This window comes from Pipra filicauda, unplaced genomic scaffold, assembly GCF_003945595.2.
Source record: "Pipra filicauda isolate LSUMZ 115617 unplaced genomic scaffold, ASM394559v2 scaffold137_size4652046_pilon, whole genome shotgun sequence".
NCBI lineage: Eukaryota > Metazoa > Chordata > Aves > Passeriformes > Pipridae > Pipra > Pipra filicauda.
Window position 1 is genome coordinate 1,426,887 of NW_024103851.1, and position 7,669 is coordinate 1,434,555.

General features: G+C 37.0%; 1 long non-coding RNA gene across 1 annotated transcript; it reads left to right on the forward strand.

Moving 5' to 3' along the window:
- The first annotated feature begins 2,310 nt into the window (after positions 1 to 2,310).
- Positions 2,311 to 2,968, forward strand: LOC120322624. Its single transcript, XR_005562434.1, has 2 exons — positions 2,311 to 2,402; positions 2,790 to 2,968. It is a non-coding gene; the product is annotated as an uncharacterized LOC120322624 (long non-coding RNA).
- Positions 2,969 to 7,669: the final 4,701 nt, after the last annotated feature.

Genomic DNA, 7,669 nt, shown 5'->3' on the forward strand with positions numbered 1-7,669 from the left:
AAAATTAAACAACAGCATTCTGTTAGGCACAGGTTTTTTGCTCACTTTCTAAGTGAGCACATACACTTTTATCTTCATTTTTGCTCTATGTTGTGTAGAGATGACAAGCTTGCATATAGATCCAGTCTTATCTTGTAGTTACATTTAACATGAAATTGCATCCCAGTGAACTAGGCACAGTGAGGTCACACATCCTTCGGACAGCTCAGAGGAAGGGCTGAGTGAACTTATAACCTGTGTGTGCCGTTATTTGTAGATGTGCACGTGTAGCCTGGTCCTTGCTGTGATAATAAACACTAATGGATGAGTCAAATACTTTCTTCTACTAGCAAAGATGAGCGAGATGTCAACCCTCCTCCCCATTGCAAATTAATTCTCTGCAAATGCACGTAAGAGTTGTCTGACAGTCACGAGATTTTAGTCTAATGTTTCACAGGAGCTTATCTCCTATACAATACTGTACAATATGCAGCAGGCCAAGAGCTTCCTGGGATAGCAGAAGCACTACAGGCAGCATGAGTTGTCATAGTGGCAGCACTCCATCTTCTCCTGGATTCTCTCTCTGTCACACTCTATAGTCTCATTTCCATCATCTTTCTCAAGGAGAAGAGAACTATGCCAGCCCTTGACCCCAATCCACCTGCTCATGACAGGGTTTGGTCAGCACACCTATCTATCTATCTATCTATCTAGTGACATCTATATATATATAGTGACACACAAGAAAGAGTCACTGGAGTATGTAGGTTATTAGTAAGAGATTTGCAGAATCTTTTAAGAGACCCAGAGGGCTTCAGACTAAAGATCTGCAACCTAGTCCGAAGTGAAAGATTATTACTGCTCCAGAATAAATAAGTATTTCACAGCTCCTTGCAAAACACTGTATAATTCCTCTCCTAGAAAGCTCTGTTTTAGCATGTGCCAACTTTGAGTCCAGGGGATTCTGACTTCCCTAAACTTGCATTTCCCATGAAAACACACTGCTGTTCTGTCTGCCAAGTCAGTACAGTGTTTGACAATGAACATTTTGAGTGACAAATATTTGCAGCTCAGGAAGCTGCTAGTAAGCCAAAGAGTAGGTTTACAAGACAAAAAGACATAAAAGAAAAAAAATGAGCAGGCATTCACCAAAGCAGAATTATTGCCCTAAAACTGAAGCATGCTGCTGTCATAACCTGTAAACACTAATGGCTGAATCTACCCTGAGATTTACAATGCATTGTATTCACTATTGGAAAAGAAAGACAACTTCAAAGTATTAGGTTAGAAAAGTTACTTCTTCAAAGTGACACCCTGGTGTTGATAAGTGTTCTCCACCTATGACTGCAAAATTGTGTTTATTTAGCTTACCAGTCAAAATTAATATTGTTCTCAGGCCTACAGGATCAGTGAAGCTTATGGAGAGGAAAACAAGCAAACAAAACCCCCCCAGTATCCTTTTGCTTCATAAATTATAAACAAAAACAACCTGATAATAAAAACCAGTATGATCAGGATCATCGTCATGTTGGCAATTTCAGAATGGCGATAGATAGAGCTGAGAAGACAATAGAGTTTGATTTTCATAAAGTAGTCTGACCCTCCAGGGCTAAGAATAACAGAAAACAAATGAAAAATAATTTGTAGTATTGCTGGTAAACTAAGCATGACAGGGAAATAGTATGGGATGAATGTAACCTCAAAATGTTACATCTATCTATACACTTATCTGAATGCATCATTTTCTTCTATAAAAAAAAAGTCCTTATCAGCCTCTGTCTGACAGACTAGATATCAAACTGCTACAATTTTGAAGACTGCTGCTTCCACACTTAGAATTTTCTCTGCAATATAATATTTTAGTTTTAATTACGTTAAGCCATTTTACAGACAAATCTTACTGTTTATCAATATCTAAGTTGTTGAGATTTCCTTTCAGATAGAACAATGCAACATTGTTTTACACAAAAAAGATTTGTTAATGATGTCCAGAAAAATCACAGTTGTTTCATTTGTCAGACACTAACATACTGTGAAAATGAAGGTCCTAGTGAAGGTGCCTTAAAATATTACCTTAATTACTTTTGCAGTGTGCAGATTAAGGTTCTCTCTCTATTGCTTCTTTGGGTTAACTTCGAGGTCATCCTCAAACAGCATTCTTTGCTTTTCCTTCTATGGGTACTGTACTTCAGAACCTATACCTATATCTTTCATATGATACTCTTTTATTTTCACAGCATGATGCACTGCAGTGTGCAGATTCCTTGCCCACTTTAAAACACAGCCATTCCCCAAAGGCTGTTTATTCTTCCATGTTTGTCTATACCTATGGATTACACAGAGCAAAGGAGATACAGAGGAACAGAAAACAAACTGAGACTCTGCGGTAATGGTGGTAGAGATTTTATGCTGAAGACTACACAGTAAGGGCATATTTCAAACAAATTGGGCTTGATCTCTTGTACAGGATTTAACTCTAACTTCTAGGCTCCAAGTAGACAGTGTGCATCAGTTTGCTTAACTCTGGGAGATGAGCATATAGGTTTAAAATGTAAAGATGCTGATAGACTTATTCTGGAGGATAGGTTCTTAGTCCCCTTTTAAGTCATCAACAAAACTCACTTTGAATTCATTTGCATGAGTAAGACCATGAGAGACATTTGCCATAGGAGCAGTAATTTGCATCTAAGCATATGGATGCTCATATTCATAGCTTATGTGACTTTTATAGCAAATGGTTTCTTAAATAAACAGTACTAGCGTCTAGCTATCATCTGAAATTGTTAACCTTTTTTTTTTTATGTTTCTAGATATTCTGGCTACAGAGAAAATCCTGAAAATGTTGGAATGTCTAAGTATTCCAGCACATCCTTGATATTCTAGGATGTAAGAAGAAGCACAGCTTTACAAAATATGATGTTTGGTTCACCACCCCTCAGCCCCACCCTGTTTTTAAAACAAAGTGCAGTAAAGTGATATGCTAATGATACATAGACACAAGGAAGACATAGGTGTTTTAGTGTTGAACGCTACTGCTACGTGTACAGGGTGAGGTAAGCACATGTTATTGACTTTGCTGACATCTGGTCCGAAGGTTAAACAAACACACAAGAAAAATTTGTGCAGTGCCCAAAGATTTGCAAGGTCTTGTATCTCTTCAACACATACTGAACAAGTACAGAATGAGTCCCCAAGGCCGACCACTGTTACTCCTTCCTTTCCCAGCTTCCTTACTCCTTCCTGTCATATGCTGTAAAATTTCAGCACCTCCCTTCATGTTTCTCTCATAGGGTCAATGATGTTATGATACTAAGTTCTGTTACTGCACCTAAAATTATGATATTTTGAGTATTTCTGTCATTTATTTACCAAAGTGTGTTCACACAAGCATACAAATATATCTTTTCTTCCCACTGGTCAATTAATCTCTTCACTGCATTTTACAAATTTCTATTTCTTGCAAGTTTTGAACATAGCAAAGAAGCTGCAAAGAACAATAATAAAAACCCAACCCAAGATACTAAAAGCTTCAGAAATGTTCCTAGAAATTTATTCAGACCAGAATGCACAGCCATAGGACATTGCAGTACACTTATGTCGACTGCTTGCTCCTTTAAATGCTTGTGAGTTCTACATGGGATCTGGGCATCTCACTGTCAGCACTATTTCTTGATATTCCTTTATATTTACGATCAGAAATGCCATGAATAATGCAAATAACAAGGTCATTTCACTGAGAATGCTGAGTTATTTAAGGTCTACCACAGTAATCCTCTTCTTCCAGAAAGAAGATTTTGTCATTATTAGTGTCAACTATAGGTCACTTGAATATAAGACTTCATCAATGTCAATTAAACTCTATGACCTTTGGTAAAACAGTGGAATCAAAGTTAATTCAGCTGCTAACAAATATAATTCCTTTCATCATTTAAACACTAGTTTTATCTAAAATTAATTTTTTGTATAACAAAAGTAATGGTCAATCTCATCAGAATATTTCCTCATGGATTAAAGTGTTAGGCTTAAAATAACTGTAAATTATTTGTTGTAATTTTCCAAATTAACAAAGATTAACCACAGGTATCCGCTCAATTAACCTCTAAATGATTATTTGAATGCAATATAGTAAAATATTTGATAAAACTATAATTCTTCAATGCAGCAATTAAACGTATTTTCAGAATTTAAAATCATTTATGGTTTTATGAGCAGTGCTACTTAAGTCATACCAAATTTCAGGCTCTTTGTACAAGACTTTAGTATAACTTCATACATAAACCAGATTTATTAAAACTAACTGTCCCAGGTTTGGATGGCTTACCATTAATTTTTTTCATAGTGGTTAGCATGGAGCTGTGTTTTGAATTTGTGCAGGTGGAAACAGTGTTTATAACTCAGGGATGTTTTAGTTACTGCTGAGCACTGCTTGCACAGTGTCAAGGCCTTTTCTGCTTCTAACCCCATCAACACTGGGGGTGCACAAGAAGTTATGAGGGGATACAGCCAGGACAGCTGATCCCAAGTGACCAAAGGGATATTCCATACCGAATGGTGTCATGCTCAGCATACAGAACAGGCAAAGAGGAAGGAAGTGGAGGATGTTCAGAGTGATATCTTCTAGACAAGAATTTTGTCTTGAATTACAAATTACAGATGAGGATGTTTCTCAGTCTAAATTTAGAAACCAATTCCTACAACCAGATGCCCTCTCTGATAATAGTTAGCATTTCACCTCTAATTTTAATGCATCTGCAAAGGCTTTTTTAAAAAAATCTAAATTAATTTTATGCTCTTTTCTGAACTGTCTTTACATTTTTCTCAGTCCCTTTAAATTGGTTTAAAAATATTTATTTCACATAAAATTCTTCATCTGGTATGTGAGTTGCAACCAAGGTTTACATATTCTCAGAGGAGTGGAAGGTGATGATATTCTTGAAATGCCCAAGCTATGATGAAAAACATGATCTGAGGAAGAAGTTGGTTTCAGTTATAAGATTTCATAAAAGTAATTTCCAGCAAAAAGGAGAAGGGAAAAAACTGAATATATATATTTTTAAGTTCTCGTTTCTTCTCCCCAAGATAAGATGTGGATGCTATTTTAAACTCACAGAAAAATTGTTCACTGCTACACTTTCCATGTGCTCCTTCCTCGTATACTGACATTTTAGCTTAATATCTTTTGGGTTGTGTTTCTATATAAAACTTTACATGACAGTTAAAGACACAACATAGATAACAGCTGCAGCTGCAATTCACACTATAACAACAAGACAACTGAAGTTACTACACATAAAGCACCAGATTCTTTTTGTGAAACTATCTGGAGTGCAAATTTTATGACCAAAAGCAGGAGAAAACCTGTGCTACTTTTAGTTCAAGAAAAGGCAGAAGGAACCACAGTTACAAAGAGGCACAGAATGACTGAAGCAAGAAAGGTGTTGAAATGCACTCTATTTATCAGCACAGGATCTGACAATAGCACAGGTCACTATTGTGTCTCTTTACAATCAAAGCCCTGTAGTTTATTGAATGCACAACTGTTGATCATTTAATTTGAACAATTAGGATTAACGTGTAAAAGCGTAAACTATGAAGCTCATGTACAAGAAAGATTTGCTTTGGGATTAAACATTTCCCAGACCTGTAGGAAAGAATGTTATGCTTTGTACAGCTAAAATAAGTTGCTGAAGGCTTGACCAACCATGGGAAAGGTTGTTCAAATAAGGATTTATTGACCAATAATGCAAATGTCTACCAGTAAGCCACCCTGGGGTTTCTTTATATTCACTTGAAAGGAAGTAGTACTCTTATAGAATAATTTGTCTGAATGTAGATGTCTAAAATAAAGCAGATTACTCATTCCCTAAAAATACATATTTTGTTCTTTGTTCACAACAGAACCCAAAGGTATCTAAGAGATAGATTTCTACATCTTTCTACCATTCTAAATGTCTAAACAAGGTGAAATGAATCTCACTTTGTCTAAGCAGGAGAAAACTGTCTTTTGGTCATGACTCTAGTATCAGCATCTGCAAAGAGGGAATAAACAATTAATGACTAGGTTAATGTAAAGTTATATATAAGGAGGAGAAAGTTGAGTTTAGATGATATCATGTAACAAAGACTTAGCTGGACTGTGAAGATGATGTAGGATAAGCTGGGTTTAAGATCTATTCCCATGATACAGCCCGAAAAAGCAAAGGTTGGATGAGAGTCATGATCCTCAGCTATGAATACTGTGAAGTATTTGCCTGCTTGTTGCCCTAATCATACAGAAGCTTGATAGCAGAATCATAAGAACAGAAAAATTCAGAGATAACCTATGTGTTACACAGATATAAGCAGGGATTTTCTTTTCTATTTTTTTCTCCTCTCTATTCATTCCATTCTTGCATTCTTACGGCCTCTTCTGGATTTTGTATCTGTGTACCTCTATTTGCTTTCAGCTTAATTTAATTCATAGTAAGAAGTGTTTGGGATAAGCAGGTGAATCCTAAGGTCATCCATTCCTTTGAACTGCTAATCAATGGTGTTTGAAGAGACAATCCCCAAATATTTGTTTCCAAGGCTGCCTGAAGTGTTATGTGTCTTTAACAACTTGCATAGGCTAACTTGTTATGGTATGCTCTCCTGTACAAAGTCTTGGACAATTATAAGATACAGTGAACTGACATGCAAACAAAAGATCAATTTTGAAGTGGTATTTGCTAGTACGGTTACTCTGAATTAATTGGTATGTTGAAACTATATTCATACAGCTAGTTCTGAGTTCACAGAATCATAGAACTTTAAGGGGTTGGAATGGTCCTCAAATATCATCTAGTCTCAACCCTCTCTGCCACTTGCAAGGACATCTCCAACTAGACCAGGTTGTTCAAGGTCTTGTCCCACCTGTTCATGGTGAGACACTGCTCAAAGCATGGACAGAAGGTATTTGCCCAAGATAAGTATGTTCCTTCTAGACATTATACAGTTTTGTTGTCATGACACACACTGAGATAGCAGTCCCCTATTACACTTCTGTAAATTGTCCCTTAGCCATACATATCTGATAGGTTTCTACCAGGCATATTTTTCAGTTTCGGCAGAATTTTTTTGAAGTAGTAACTTCAGCCAAAACTATCCTTTCATTGCTAGTTGACTGTAAACGACATTGGAAAGCCAGAAGAGAAGTAGGTACTACTTAAGACAGAAAATAATCCTTGTCTTAGAAGAGTTTACTGCATCACTTTTGAGCTCAAGAAAAAAATTATAGCTAGATAGAAAGAAACATACAATCCTTCTAGAATCATCCATGGTGACTGCAGATTTAGAAGTGGGAAAAGGTATTTTCCTGAAGATTAGAGCAGACTTGATCAGTGGAAAGTTGAATTTCAGTCAGCAGTGTGCCCTGGGCCAACCGTGTCCTGGGGACCATCAGAGAAAGTATCACCAGCCAGGCAAGGGAGGGGATTGTCCTGCTCTGCTCTGCACTGGTGAGGCCTCACCTTGAATTTGTGTGCAGTTTTGGGAGCCACAGCATAAGGAAGATATTAAACTATTAGAGAGTGTCTGAATGAGGGCAATGAAGGTGGCGAAGGGCCTTGAGAGGAAGCCGTATGAGGAGCAGCTTAGGGCACTTACTCTGTTCAGCCTGGAGAACAGGAGACTGAGGGGAGACCTCATTGTAGTCTACAACTTCCTCTTGAGG